Source organism: Tigriopus californicus, chromosome 2 (assembly GCF_007210705.1).
Source record: "Tigriopus californicus strain San Diego chromosome 2, Tcal_SD_v2.1, whole genome shotgun sequence".
Lineage (NCBI taxonomy): Eukaryota > Metazoa > Arthropoda > Copepoda > Harpacticoida > Harpacticidae > Tigriopus > Tigriopus californicus.
This window is the reverse complement of record NC_081441.1, coordinates 16,286-32,126: the sequence shown is the minus strand read 5'-3', so window position 1 is coordinate 32,126 and position 15,841 is coordinate 16,286. Positions and strand designations below refer to the sequence as shown.

At 42.0% G+C, this 15,841-nt stretch overlaps 3 long non-coding RNA genes across 3 annotated transcripts; all 3 read right to left on the bottom strand.

Annotated features, from left to right (window-relative positions):
* Window positions 1-6,999: 6,999 nt before the first annotated feature.
* LOC131893267 (uncharacterized) lies at window positions 7,000-8,825 on the bottom strand. Its single transcript, XR_009374665.1, has 2 exons — window positions 7,422-8,825; window positions 7,000-7,364 (listed from the first exon to the last, which is right to left on the bottom strand). It is a non-coding gene; the product is annotated as an uncharacterized LOC131893267 (long non-coding RNA).
* Window positions 8,826-9,045: 220 nt separating this feature from the next.
* LOC131893134 (uncharacterized) lies at window positions 9,046-10,232 on the bottom strand. The gene is made up of 3 exons (XR_009374636.1): window positions 9,702-10,232; window positions 9,252-9,608; window positions 9,046-9,179 (listed from the first exon to the last, which is right to left on the bottom strand). It is a non-coding gene; the product is annotated as an uncharacterized LOC131893134 (long non-coding RNA).
* Window positions 10,233-12,711: 2,479 nt separating this feature from the next.
* On the bottom strand, window positions 12,712-15,459 carry LOC131893133 (uncharacterized). The gene is made up of 8 exons (XR_009374635.1): window positions 14,740-15,459; window positions 14,490-14,670; window positions 14,257-14,429; window positions 13,704-14,190; window positions 13,519-13,641; window positions 13,395-13,438; window positions 13,101-13,285; window positions 12,712-13,008 (listed from the first exon to the last, which is right to left on the bottom strand). It is a non-coding gene; the product is annotated as an uncharacterized LOC131893133 (long non-coding RNA).
* Between the last annotated feature and the right edge of the window lie 382 nt (window positions 15,460-15,841).

The following is a 15,841-nucleotide window of genomic DNA, read 5'->3' as shown; positions in this document are numbered from 1 at the left end:
ATTGTTTTAAGATCAATGATGTCAGAGGATGTCGAGGGCGGAGAATGGTTGGATGTCGTTGATCATATCCAACTTGGGCCTTGCTCTGATGATATTCCTGTCGTCAACAAAGGGACTCAACTTGACCAACCGAGATCTTTTTCCAGGATGAAAGACGCCAGTTTCCTCAAAATCTTCCGGAAACGACTCACGTTGGCTCTGCATATCAGTTTTCAGAGAACGAACTGATTAGATTCTCCCTCCTGGCGGGAGGCTGTGATGACCTCTTGCAATGTGCTGATTCCTTCCCCGATTTTTGTTGCATAGACCTCTGCTCTCTCTTCATTCATACGATATTTCTGACGTTATTCTTCAACTGTTGCCTCAATTTCGACATCTGGGGGCCAGTCTGTCCATGCTTTCAGGAGGAATCTTGGACCATGGATCCAATCGTCTGTAACGATTGGGGTTGACAATGATCGGGTGCCAAGATCAGCTGGGTTCAGTTTCCCGGAGACTTGCCTCCACTCTCTGGCTAAGGTGAGGCTCTGGATCTCTCCAATCCTAAAGGCTACGAATGGATTGAATGTCTGAGCTACACTTGAGATCCAACATTGAACCACACGACTGTCTGTCCAAAAGAACCGTTCATTTATCTTGATCTTGAGACGCAACATGCGATTAAAATGATCCGCCAATCGAGAAGCCAACACTGCTGCTTGGAGTTCGAGTTTTGGGATGGTCATGGGTTTCTTGGGAGATACTCTGGTTTTGCCACAAATCAATAGAAGAGTCACCTCCCCCGTTGGCTTCGAGCATCTGAGACATGACATATCACAAAACACATGCAACTGTCTGTGGATATCATTACCTCCCAATGGCAAGATACATCTTAGGAACTTTAGTTTTCCCAACTCGATCAGTTGATGACTCCAATTGTTCCACCACCGCTTTTGCTCAAGATCAATGGGATTCATCCCAAAAAAGATTTTTATCTTACTGATACACTTCTCCAAAATCGCGAGACTTATTAAGTCTCTTTGAGGCAAAGCATACACATTGATAGGCGACTTCGGTTGCCTTTTTGCACATCATTGATAGGCGACTTCGGTTGCCTTTTTGCACATAATTGATAGGCGACTTCGGTTGCCTTTTTGCACATCATTGATAGGCGACTTCGGTTGCCTTTTTGCATATCATTGATAGGCGACTTCGGTTACCTTTTTGTATATCATTGATAGGCGACTTTGGTTGCCTTTCTTGCATATCATTGATAGGCGACTTCAGTTGCCTTTTTGCATATCATTGATAGGCGATTTTGGTTGCCTTTTTGTGCCCATTATTGATAGGCGACTTGTTTCCCTTTTTGTATCCATTATTGATAGGTGACTTGTTTGCCTTTTATGCACACGGTTGATAGATACTCTATGTATAATTGAGAAACGACGTGGGACGTTTCTGTGTCCATGACACAGCCAGACTCAAGTTGAGGTGTACCAATTCATGCCCCCAATTCATGTACATTTGCAATCATCCTCAAGACTTGGTCAAGCAAAGATAGAAAAGTAAACAGTCGAGATAAGGTAAGATCCTAATTCATGTCTTGCAGTGTATAATACTGTACTTACACAAGAAATACAATTAATGGTGAAACAGTATATCAAGAGTTTGTTGTTCTTCATTCTTTGGGACCGTAGTGTTGGCTCTAAAAACCCTATAACCAGAGATCTTTAGATAGGTCTAAACGACTTAAGCCCTAGCAAAATAGGCGCTCTCTTTGAAGGGCGCTCTCTTGGCAGGTAACCTGTTGCTAGGGTCAGAGACGGGATAGTCTCATGTTCCGTTATTGTTTTGGGAATCAAAATGATTTATCTGGAAAAGGGAGACCTTCAATCTCATCCTTGTACGGAACATACTACCCTCTCTTTTTGGTGCCACGACCCTGGAGTCAACTTTGATTCCCGTTTCTTTTTGTTTGAGCCACGCTGTGTCCTTTGGATTGGGGAATTACAACTCGTCCATTGCCATATTGACGTATAATATCTGATAAAAAGTCCGGGACATTGATACTTGCATTTGGTATTCAATTTGAAGTAATTCAAGGGATTTCGACAAATGATTCAATGATGTTTTATCAACGAGTAAAATTGATAGACGGGTGACTTAAGATGAAAATGTCCACCAAGTGTACATTCTTAAAATATAGCTTATTTAAGGAAAAGCTCAATCCTTAGGGTTGCCTTTAATGACAAGTTCACTTAAATCCAACAGAGTTATGGTAAGACTGGTTTGTGAAGATATTCATTTTCCATCCTGGAAAAATGAATAAGTTGTAGCTGTAAGCCTGTCCATCATGTCGCTACCTAAGCCCAAAATCATGATTTTGAGGCAGGAGAGAAAAAAAGAGAACGGAAGAGCGCAACGATGGGGTTGATGCGTTGTCCAGCGCCCATACCCTACTCGCAGATGAGTTTGCGCTGTCGGACCCAAATCCAACCATGTTGAAGGGGTTCCTCGCCTTAGCAAAGGGTCATCTGGAAACTTTGAGATCTACCCAAGCCGAATTGTTAAAAATAACAGACGAATCTGAGCAAATAGGAGAACTTAGGTTTTGGCTCGTTTGGAGCAGCAATTTCAAACTTTGGAAGAAAAAAATAACAATCTGATTGGGAAAGAAAAAAAGAAAGACAACATGTTATATCTCTCATCAAAGAGCGAACGCAGCCCGTCACCATACCTTCGGGAGATGCATCAGGCTAGCCAGATTTCGTACAATTTTCAAAAGGAAATGCAGTTGATGAAGTCCTGTATGGAGAAAGTACAATCCATTCGACAAAAGGTTACGGGTGACTTAGATGAAGCGAGACAACTCATGACCGACAGAGTAGGACCGTATGCTCCAGGAGTAAGAGAGCATGCCGGTTTGAATTGGCCCGGCCCGGCAAGCGCGCCGGTTGAAAATCCCACTCGCCAGCAGTGGCATGTAGAGGGCGAAAGAAGATATGTCTACCCAAGTCCCTACCGTGCTCCATGCCAAGTCATAGGCCCACTTCGTATATGGAGCGTGCACCTCGGCCCCCTCCATACCCACACGGTGCTAACCAGCAAGATGCTGGTGGCTTGCCAATGCACTCCACCCCAAAAGACCGATCAGGTTGGCACAGATCCCATAATTTGCCAGATCAAGGACAAGTTACTTTTACTCAGCATAGCAACTTTCGGCAAACACCATTACGAAGTCTTAGAGAAAATCATTGGGCAGAAAACAACTCGGCAACGGGGCTCCAATTTACGCACAAGCTGCCGACTCTTCGAGTAAGCACCTTTAGCGGGAGTTCGTCAAAAGAATTCTATGAATGGTGGCCTATATATTGGGATGTCTATTTGTAATCTAGTGGGACAGGATAAGGGTGTTGGTGTGGTTCAAGACTGCCCCCTGCTGCTGCGCATCCATGATCACTGGGTTTGCCTGTCTCCTTTTCCAGTTTGTAATCTAGTGGGACAGGATAAGGGTGTTGGTGTGGTTCACGCCTGCCCCCTGCTGCTGCGCATCCATGAGCATGTATCAATATTAGTGCTGGGGCGAGCCCAGACTCGAATCCAAGTCCCCTTGAGTCTTTCACTTGACTATTGAGAAATCAGCCAGACTCGAGTTTTTTAGGAAAGAACTCGAGTTCAGCCTTGTCAATGAAAAATGATTGGTTTTGGTTTCAAAATTTAGCAGTATGTTTCTTTTTGTTTAACTTGAGCCCAGGTAGAGACTCTGGTCCACTGCTGGACCTGAGTCTCTTGCGGAACTCAAGTCTAGACTTGGTGAGTCCAACAAAAAGTCAAAGGGCTCGTCAAGTCTGACTTTTGCATGGCTCAGGAAGTTTACAAAAAGTCTCAAAATCATAGGGCTCTTTCGAGTTTGCCCGACTCATCCCAGCACTAATAATTATGGTCATGTACTCGTATTGTTCTGTTTGCTTGTTGGCCGTCAATAGCGAGAGGGTGTACGTGTTCCTCCTCCTTGCCCTCTTCCTCTCTGTCGGCCACCACGATAGCAATATGAAACCGACCTCTCAAAATGGCTGCTGCAGGCCCGCTTTGTTGGTGTACCATGGCTTCCTGCCCTGTCAATGGCTGTTTGTTCAATCTCTCTTCCTCCTCCTTCCTTGCTGGCTTTCCTCCTCGCCTAAGCCGTGGTTCTTCTGCTTTCTCTCAGCCTCGTCATTTCTCGTCGATTACAATGGTGGCATTGCTACTTCAGAGGTGATTTCAAGTATTAAGAAAATGATTTCTTCAGTGTCTTCTAAAAAGTATTCCAAGTGTAGCATAGTGTCGGCACACCCTTACACTATTTTGAGAGTGCCGAGAACGGGGGCTAGTTTCAATTTGCATCGTCTTTACGGCAATATTCCTCCGACCTTTGCCAAAAATCCGCTAGAAATTCCTGAGAAAATGTCGAGCACGGAATTTCATCCTGCGCCAGAACTTGCGACTGCACCCTGTTTAGCTCAACGGTTTCATAAAGACGTCAGTGAATCACAAAAGCAAAGTCAAAAGCCCAAGGAAGTGTCGCTGAAAGTCCCTGCTTTCAAAATTGATTTTTAGACCACAGATGTCTTGCATGATTCCAAGGTGCCAGATAAAGATAAACCGACGGCCGAGCACAAAGCTTCGAATGCAAGCACAAAGACTGCAACAAACCCCAAACGTGCTCGGGAAATTCTGTCCATCCGTGTTGAAGACAAGAAAGTGAAAAAGCCAAGATTTTGAACATAATCTTTGAAGTGTTGTGCTGCCAATGTATTGGCTGTGGCTATTACCATTCATCTTCACGCGGTCTTTCCGTTGTTTTTTAGTATTGGAATGTTTTATTGATTACATAAGTTTATGTTATGACAATATATTCATAACGATGAGCTTCAATCGAGGAATGTACTGATGTCAATCATAGGTTTTCGCGTCAAGCTGTGCCACCAAAGTAAGATTCCAAATCACTTCCAGGAGATCAATTTTTGTCCGTAATGTGTTCACCACGTCCAGGTTGGAGGGCCTGTTGATTACGTTTGGAACGTATAATTGAATTTCGGCCGTGCTTTGGTCGACAATGGTTGGTGGGATTAAAGGAACGGATGTTTTTAGTCAAACAGGGAAACATTAGGATCACGGCTATGTTTTTTCGGTAAAATACAATGACAGCATTAAAAATCATATCTTCCATTTGAGACATTGGTAGACATGCCGGCAGGGAAGCAGATAGAGAGTGGCACAATGCTTGGACATCCCCCGTTGATTCCAATTGCAAGACCGGCCCAGTATCGTTAAACATCAAGGGATACTCTTTGTTAGGTTTCTTATCTAGGCTGATTTGTCGTGTTCCACACTACTAACAGAGAATAGCAGTCACAATGAAATGATGTCAATAGAAGAATCTGATTGCAACTTCGTTTTCTTTACTTAGGGTTTGAACATCGCAAATTCTTGAAAAACATCAAAAACGTACGAGCAGCCCTCCCTTCACATTCCTTTTTCAACTGCAATAACATCATTTCATTGCTTTCACTCTCATCCAATGTTACAACCGGAAGGGACCACATGGTTTGGGAAGTAACTCACACATTCCATGAGAAACTCCACCACTTGTAAGAAATAGGCTCGTTTGATTGTGATGGAATTGGCGGATTCTATATTTTCAATACATATTCCACTTTGACAGGTCTTGATGATCACTTGTGGTTTGACACTGTTGTAAACTTCCTTTGAAAGTTGCATTGTAAGCCGCTCTGTGTCACTGTTAATGGTTGGAAAAATCCTGGGCTAATACATTTTGAGCTAACTTCTGATCCCAAAAGGAAAAAGAAGAAAGTTTTATAGGCAGGCGACGCTTGAGTACAGGTTAGAAACTAGAAATCCACTCCAGTGTGAGTCAATCTAATCTACTAGATTAGGGTAAACCAAGATGACCAATGACATCGTCAGCTATTCGGGACGTCGAAACATTAGCGGCTGCTGGAGCCAAAAAAGACTTGATGGCCGATCAAAAAGCGGGCAGAATTATCTGGACATGACGAAGGCTACAGGTTGAAGCAAAATAAGAAAGAAAAAATTGCCCAAACAATTTCAGCCAGGTGCGCCTATGATCACTAGACATGGATTTTGGCTCATATACACCGTCAAAACCTTGAGATTTGGCCCATTTTTTGAAACTGTCTCTGAAATCCTGGCAATTTTTGATCACACAAAGGGGGGAAAAATCCGGGTTTTGTGTCACAATTTTGAGCGATGCCTTAAGATCGCCAAGATTGAAGTCAAGATCTCCGCCTCGAAGGGCTTCCGCAATTGAAACTTGAGAAATGGGTTGACATTGGTCTCCCTTTTCTCGTTTACTCGTTTTTTATGCTCTTGGTCTGGTTCTGTGGTCCACGGGCCTCCAGGCAGGCACACGGGATCGTGATCGATGCGACTCAGTCTTTAGGTCGGTAGTTCATCATGGAACCTCAACTCAACGAGAAATGCCGGAAGGAGCTTAGCGCCAGCTATCTTTTTTCTGCCAGCAGTTTCACCGCCACCTTCACCGATACTATCTCCAACAGCAACATCACACCCACCATCTCCAACAGCAACATCACACCCACCATCTCCAACAGCAACATCACACCCACCATCTCCAACAGCAACATCACACACACCACCTCCAACAGTAGCATCACACACACCATCTCCAACAGCAAAATCACAAACACCAAGACGAAGCTAAAGATTAAGAAAAATAAATAAACATTTCATTTATCCACCCAAAGTATCTTGCATTTGAGACGTCCCAGACCCGCATAGAATGGATGGTACGAGTATATCTTGAATCAATCAGACGTGCGTAACTCTCCACATTGCCACGTAATGCCTCAACTGGGGGAGAGTAACAAGCTACTGGGTGAGAAGTTTCGAGTTTAAACTGCAAACTGTCAGAGCGATAAGGTTTAATTTTGTTGAGCGCCAGAAATTTCATTGAAATGGGTTGAATTTGGCCGTTTATTTCTCACTTTGATTTCAAAGTTCGAGTATCATGGTTGCCCGTTTCCTTCTGGCCATTGCATTTTCAAAAATATGTCTTCTAGAAGTAATGGTGGCTGATTCATTCGAGACAAATCACGGATCATACAAGTGTGAAATTGTGCAGATCGGGGTTCCAAAACGGGTGTGCTTATCGTCGAATCCCCCGTTTTGTGACATCTTGAAAACCAAGCCATGTGTCCGAGTTGTGCAAACAAACAGAATCCTCCTTCCTTGTTCACAAGCTTCTTGTTCAAGAGTCAGCCTTGAGTTGGTAGGTTCAGGTCATCTGGTCCAGTTTCAAAATCTTCATTGGGGATCCAAACATTCTTTCTGTACCCTTGAAACTAGAATTTAAAATGAAAATATAAAAGCAACCCATTATGCGCGAGTTGATCGACTACCTTCACCAGAGTCTTGCTGCTAGTTCTTCTGATGATTCTTTCGACGGCGTAAAATGCATCATCTTCGGGTTTGTTGGCTTTGATGAGCTATTCATTATAAAATGCACACCTCACTTGTTGCTTATTCGAATCAATCAGATAATAGAGCACTGGTTCGTCCTGTGCTTGCACTCTGGCTATTTGAAAGAGTTCGTTTCTTTGAAGATCGGTTGCTTTGGCAAATGAAACTGGATCCCTTTAAGAGATGAAAAGGATTTACATACATTGTCAAAAGCAAGCCAGTGTCGAAGAATATTTCCAGTTGCTCTCGACAACGCCAAACAAGCTTTTATGGCAAATTCCAGCCAGGGCATCAGATGACCATTTTCTCTTCAATGGGGGTTTGTTCCTCGATTTAATTCACAATCTTTGGAATGGCCCCTTCATAATCGAGAAAGTGCCTCTTCAACAATCTCGGTGGGAAAAAGTGGCAATATTCATTTGCTTCAAATTTTTATATGTCGGCAAAGAAAAATAATTCATAAAATTGACTATCTTTACATTTGAGCTCTCAAAAAAATTATAACATAGAGCCAGGACCCATTTTTAATCGTTCTGGCGGGGATCGAACTAGAAGTGAACAATTTTAAGACATATTCCAAGAATTGGTCGTCATTGCAGAACCAAGTGGTATTAGGTTGTGCTGTTAAAACTTTGCACAGCCGTGATTCAAATCTTGCTCCAACAAAATCGGGAGTCTCGGCCACAGCAACATGGCCAAATTTCTTCCGTTTGACATAAGATGAAGAATTTTCCAACTTCAGGTAAGGATCTTCTACAATGGTGTCTTCCTCTTTAGTGTCTGCCCCCAGTAGCGATCCATTTTCTCCAATTATGGTATTTTCGTTGAAACAATAACTGGAATAGGATTGATGGTATGCTATGCACAAGGCGGGTTCTCCAGAGTTCAAAAAGCCAACAGAAAAGTATCCAAGCTTTTTGTGGCTCCTCTGGACGTCCTGTTGTCTCTCTTCACACCAATGGTCTTCTCTGTTCCCCCTTTGAACAATTTCTCGACATCGACAGAATTCCTTAGAGCAATCATGAATGGCTCGCAACTCAACTGGGGACTTCCCTCGAACCCGCAACTGACGATTGCAACAAGGGAAGTACAAAGTATGCCGGCAAGATTTCGTATGCACTTCCAAACAGTTTCTAGACTAAAAAAAACTCGTAATTAATAATTGTCAAACATGACCAGTAGGCATCTTATGTCTTACCTGAAATTCTTGACCACAATGTTGACATTTTAGCTCCTAATTTGATTCCGTCAAAGTAGAGGGACAATAAGTATTTTTCGTACTTGGTCCGTTGAAGTAGCCCCCGAGCAAAGTCGGTCTCTTGCACTTTAGAAAAGGCCTGCTTTTCTCACAAGAGTGAGTACTTTGATAATGGAACACATTGAGGAAAAAAAGATATTTGACTAAAACTGCTTGCAGTCGAGATATTCACATGTATTTCTTACCTTCTACAGAAATAACATCGCTTCTTCATGGTCTTTTCAAACAATGACAAGTATTTGATTACTGATATGTGAGCAATGCAATCCACACCATCTGGCCCAAGCACAAGTTCAAGCTAGGTCGTTGAGGAGCATAGGTCGGGGGAAACATATATGATATTCCATGCGATCCATGGACAACAATGTTCATCTCCAACACTGCGGCAATATCACCGAACACTTCAACTTTTTGAAGCCCTCCGAACGATATGTTCAACCTGATGGAAAGTGCCATTCACAGAAAATTTCACTTTAATTTCGTACGCACAACATGTAGAAGTATTACCTACCGATTTGCAATTTCTATTGATTTCTCATTCAGAAGGATTTGAGCACGCTGCCTTCGTTTTGACGTCAGAGAATTCAAAAATCGGATTGTGCCCCAAGTTCTCAAATCTGCCTTGTTTAGAAATTGTTCCAGAAAAAAGCTGCCGTCACCGAGGAAACAAGACTATTGTCCTTGAAATGCAAATCGTTATCGTCAAATTGAACATTGAATTCCCAAGGAAACATTTGAAAATATCCACCCCTGCTTGTTGATTGATTGGAACCTGAGGTACAAAGCCTTGTGTTGCCACTTTGTGGTCCACATGCTCAAGGGACAAGATTTTGACCCTAAGCTCCACTCCCTGGTTCATCTTTAACCCCTGATTAGATCGAAAATAATTAGACATCATTTCCATCATGATATGTAATATGACTTGGACGTCAGTGCGCATGCTGAAGTTTCCTCCCCTTACGTGTTTAATCCGTGATGCATTCCTTCGACGCTGAAAGTCTGAAATCCATAGGAGCACATCAAGTTATGGCCTGGCTTAAACTTTCATTCGCGTTAGTTCTTACCATGTATATTTGACGATTTTCTTCCTCGGAGAAAGTTTGTTGGAGTTTTTCCCAAACATGCTTTATGACTTCCCTAAACATGGATGTTAAACTTACCACCAAAAGTGATACGTTTTGCTTGCGAGCGAACCAAATCAGATAGACAATGTCATTTATACCATGTTTAGTATAGCGATGACTCCTCTTCTTTTGGCAAAAAGCCTTCAATCTATCATCCTCAAATACTTTGGTCGCTGAGGTTGAAGCAAGGTCATTTCGATTTGTATCCAACATATTGCTTGGACTCAAGATGGTCGTTGATCTGCTGCTGGGGTCATTGGATCGTTTCCGCTTAACCCTTCGTTGAACGTTGTCGGTGCTTGTCCCAGGTGTAGGGTCTACATCCCGTTCTTCTTGATCTGATTGTTGTGGGTTGGTGCTTGGCCCTGGTGCAGGAACCGCATCCCTTGTTTCTTGATCTGATTCAACTCTTCCAAATAGTCTTGCCTCTGCATCACGTTTCTGTCGCCTTAACATTTCCACGGTCCTCTTTACACGAGCAATTCTATCTTGATCCATTGTCTATCAAAGAGATTGGCAAACTTTCTGGTTACCCACGTATGTAGAGGGAAAAATTGTACAGCCGGTACAAATGTTTTGCTGACTAACCCTCTTTTCACACATCTTTTATAAGTTGCCAAGAATATAATACAAAATTTCTCGTCAATTCCTCTCTTTTGCCGAGCAACTTTTACTGCATAGACGTTAAGGTTCAGCCACTTCGACAAAGTTTCTCGTCAATTCCTCTCTTTTGCCGAGCAACTTTTACTACATAGACGTTAAGGTTCATGCAGTTCGACAAGATTTCTCGTCAATTTACGACATAGAGGATCCACCAGCTTTCAGACCCCCCTCGGACCCCGTCTTCTCTTGGCCAGATAGAACAGAGACTTCTCTCAATAAGGGTGACGCTCGAGAAGGAGGTGTCTTGTTGCCGCATTTCCTTTTCTTCAACTTAGAGCATATCCTTGACACCCTGGGAAATGGGCCCTTACTTAGCAAGGCCCTTACTTAGCAAGGCCCTTACCATCCTTTGTGGCTTTACAGGAGCAGTGCAGTCCTTTGCTTTGAAAATGCCGGGCTGTTTGGCTGTTTTGGCTGGGTGAAGACTCGGAATGTTCTGTTTGCCTTGGCCTTGGTTTCCATTGACTGGCAGCATGAGTCAAAGAACTGAAGAAGATAAAAGAATTAAGTGAATGCTTAAAGCCAACCGACATTTCATGACAATTTTACTGACCTCCTCAAAGAAGACGTCGAATTCCTTCAACTCCGTACAAAGATCAGCCAGTGGCGAGCAAATCAATTTGTTCCTGCATGTATTTAGTGGCTGTCAGGAAAATACCAATGAAAAAAACGCCACTTCGAATTGTTTGTAAAATCCAACAATGCTTTGCATTTAAATGAGCGTGTGAATAATCCATCAAGCCTAAACGGTATTCATACTCATCGTATTTTCAGTACTGATTCATCTTGAATTAATATTGGATTTCATTTTCAGCCTGAAAGACGCGTCCCTTTAGGATAAAATTCAATTCTTAAGGACATTGAGAGTACATTTACCCAAGTTACTCCATTGGGTTTTCTTTCGGGTATAATGAAAGCCAAAATGCTGATATCTTATGCCGAATACTTTCATTTCAAGAAGGTTGAGGAGGCTTATTAGAAGTGTCCAAATAAGATTGAAGATCAAACAATCAGTAACCAAGATCGGTCTCTTGCTGAAAAAGGCGTGGAAAAGGAGCCTTCACTTAAAGAATCGTCTAAAGCAGAGGATCCAATTATCCCACCCAGGCAACAAGACAGTAGTCTTTTCGAAATCGATCTTAGTGCTTCAACACTGAATCATCAGGACGCCGATAGTGACACTGACACTTCTGATGATGATAAATGTATTTGCTTTGAAAAAAGAAAAGAAACATAAGAATTAATTGAGATTGAATAAATCTTGCAACATTTAATCAATCTTGTCTTCTTCCAGTGGGAGTCCTACTTTTCAGTTGATGAAGAAAAATAATGTTTGACCGTCAAATTCAAATTAGTTCCGGAATTACCCCCAACAGATTAACGTTAGTCCTAGTTTTGGGAAAATCAATCTGCCAGTCAGAATGTAAATCAAGTAAAGCACCTTATATAACGTTGGTCAAGATAAAGATATTCGCTTGAAGCTTTTCTTAACGGACCGTCAATGAGTGAAAAGGTAACAGTAATCCATAAAAGGATGAAAATTGTAGTTGTTGATATGCCGCTATTCCCTTTTCATCTTAGAGCAAACTCGAGTTGGAAATGCTTCTGAACCGCGATGAACTATTTCGAGGTTCTTTTTCTCGAGTTATTTGTTGTGGCCCACCTGCTCACGACTCCGAATTTACATCACTTTTGGCTCAAGCCTTCCCTTCCCTTGAACGTCATGAGGTAAAAAGTTTACTCTTGCGAATTTTCGTTACTTTCGGCATAACATCAGTTGGTGTGATCCATTTCAGCGGGTTGTAAGGCCAGAACATTTGGACCTATACGCAGAAAAATCCACTCAAAAGCTTTTGATGTCAGGTGATTTTGGAAATGATGCCATGGAAAGAAAAGGTAGAAACTTGGACATTAATTTAGCATAAAGAAGTAAAGGCATTATTCGAAATGGGATCACACCATTACAACATTTCAGTCATTGTCGTCGGTAATTCAGAAAAAACTATTATGCCACACAATAGTCAAATAACGAGAGCTCCCAATGTTCCCTTTTAGTGTAAAATTTCTACTCAATAACGAGACATCTCACCACAACTCTCCGCCACATGTCTAATTCTAACCAATTCTAATTTCCTAGCCAATTGCTTTGAAACCTTGATCTTGCGATTTCCACTGATTCGTGGAGCCCATTACAAAATGATTGATTTAGCAATGGACTCAAACCTACCGCCGGATTTAATGTTTCGAAGTTTTATTTTACCAACCGAACATCAAATATTTCTTTTTTACATTTACGTACTTAGTCGGTCTACTGTTGATTGTTTCGCATCGATTAAATAAAAACCACTATCACCAGGTAAATCATGTGTTTTTACTAAATTTCCGTTTGTCAATAGTCGTCGTTGTTTTCTTCTTATACGGGATAAGACAACGAAATGGATCGCTCACGTCCAATCTCGATAAGGCTGGGGTGTTGTTGACCTATAAAAATGAAATTGGAGAAACTTGTAGAAGATAGTATGATTCCCACATTATTAAATGCTTATCAATGGTGAGCATAACTAGCTCTTCACCTGGAGAAAAAATGACAGAGACCAAGGTGGATTAGATGCGATGGCTGTTGGAAGGGATGTGCACGTACGTATGTGTGTGTCGTAAAATCAACGTACCGAGTGGAGCTGAGAACTCAACTTCTAACCGTATCATACCATCTAAGACTGTTGGAATTAGATAGTCAAGATTGCTCTCGAGACTGGTACTGAAAAGCAAAAAAAAACGTGAAGATGGAATCCCTTAACTGACACTCTGAACAATCGAAGTTTGATTGACCAGCTTTAGCTTTGAGTTGACAAATTGTAAACCCATACCTTATGTATATCCGCACACCAAACGTAACATCCATTTATCAAATCTGGAATGAAGGAAATTATCTCAAAATTGTTCCTGAAATTCAAATAATGCAATCTGCAAAAACATCCCCTTTTGACAAACCTTCATATCTTATCCCGGATGTAAAGGGCGAAGCTAAAAATGTGTTGAAAATTTGCCACCGGGCAAAAGCGATCTCATCATCATCCTCGCTTCCTTTGGTCGTCAATGAAACAATGGACGAACCTGCAGACGACAATGGCCCTAAATCAAGGGTTGCAACTCACTCCTGCCATCACGGCACTTACCATTGATAGTCATCCGAATACCCTTGATGAATGCAGTTGATGTAGGCTCATTGGCCCCTTCCCATCTGCCGTCTGTTCTGACTGGTCAAAGCTGACGCATCCTGCCACTTGCAGGATAACTTGTAAGAAGTTTTTGTCCTCCTTCCAACAAAGTTATCACCTGGCAGATTAGTTGGTACACAGCCTTATCTTAATAAATGAGAAACTTTAACTAACTTTCATATACCTTCAATGAAAAAGACGTAGTAGATCTTTTGAGGATTAGAGTACCTCCAGAACAAACTACCACTATAAAAAATTGCGGAATTCCTCCCAATAATTGAAAATGTGGTCGTGAAAAGTAAGAATTGCCTTCTTTTTGCCGACACCCAAATATTAAAATCCATGCTTACCATAAGGGCAGATATTTTTACGTGCAGCTTGAGTGAGACCAATGTCACCACAATATCATCCGTCTCGTCAGAGGTAAAGGCTCGAAATTCATTAGCTAAGTACAAAAAAAAACCCATTAAATCACACATAAGCACACATTTCCTATGTAGGACGGAAATACTTGTCTGGGTAAAAACGATTGTAACATCACAACCATCAGGCAGCATGCCTTCCTCATTGAAAAAAATGCCGGTTTGTAGTTGGCCCATAAAAATTGAGGGATATGCTTTATATGTCTGAGGAATCGATTTAGTTAAAAATTTGACGTCTTTCCACAAAGTCTGCGTTATTTATCTGAAATGGTTTTCGAAAAGGTTATAAACAGAAGAAAACTTCAAATTATAGATTACCGACATCATTTGATTGCACAACGCCAAGGAGATCATCCTGGTAATAGGCCTCCATGCACTTTTGGGTCTTTTTGGCGTCGTTACCGTAAGACAATGAAGAAGATAAGTAAGTGACAAACTGACAATTGTCGCACTGAGGATTCAAAAGGGTTCCATTTTCAATCAACCTGACCTCCTTGAACATGCTGTAAAAGAAAAGAATAAGTATAAAAATGAATAATTGAATCCACAAGGGTGAGAACCATAAACTTTACCTGGGAAGAATGTTAGGTACAATTCCAGGTCCACCAGTTTCGAAGTTGTTGGGCGGATTTCCAGAGGCAGTTGTGAGCTGAATTCCAGCCTGCCAAAAGCAACAAAACCATTAATGATGCAGGATTAAAAGTCATTGTTTGCACTATACTACCTCCACTTTAATATTGGCCAAATGAATTGTGTTGCCGCCGGTTTGTTTTGGTATCACAAAAGTCAGATGGTCTTGGTTTGAAGTTAGAGCATTCGCTGAATATATAGGAATAGTTCGACTTTGAGAAAACCGAGAATCACGGGGCAATTTGTGCAAAAATGAATCCACAAAACCAACAGTAGGCTCAGTTTGGGCAATGATTCCATGATTGAAGAATAGCCGAAGTATTTGCCCAACCAGTCAGTTCAAAAGATTTATGTGACTGATGAAAGGGGATGAAGCTCTTACAGGCGCTTAAAAACATCATAGTTCATTGACTCCACGGTAACTTCATAACAATAATTTTCTTATGGAGAGGATCCTGAGCGACATACCCCGGTCTAAATCTCTACGAAACAAGCTTCCAGAGAGAGAGAGAAAGGGGGTAGGGAACAACAAGAGGGCTCTAGGAACAACTATTGCTGGGTACTAGTGCTGGGGCGAGTCCGGACTCAAGCCCGAAGGCACTCGAGTCTTTTACACCATTTTAGAGAAATTGGCCAAACTCGAGTCCGGACTTGTCAATCAAAAATATTGATTCTTTTTCTTCGATTTCGCAAGAGGAGTCTTTTTGCTTGAACTGACTCTAATAATAGACTCAAGTCCAGCAGGGGGCTTGATTCTTCATCAAATCAACGGACTCGTACAAGTCCGAATTTTAACGGACTCGCCCCACCACTAGGAGCTACACACTATTGGTGTTCCAAAAGAGCGAGGAAGAAAAAAACACCAGCACGGATCCTGCTCTCCTCTTCCAAAAGAGCGAAAGAAAGATGATCGCGATGATGCGCAGCAGCAGCAGGAGGCAGGCCTGAACCACACCAACACCCTTATCCTGTCCCGCTACATAACAAACTGGAAAAGGAGACAGGCAAACCCGGTGATCATGGATGCACAGCAGCAGGGGGCAG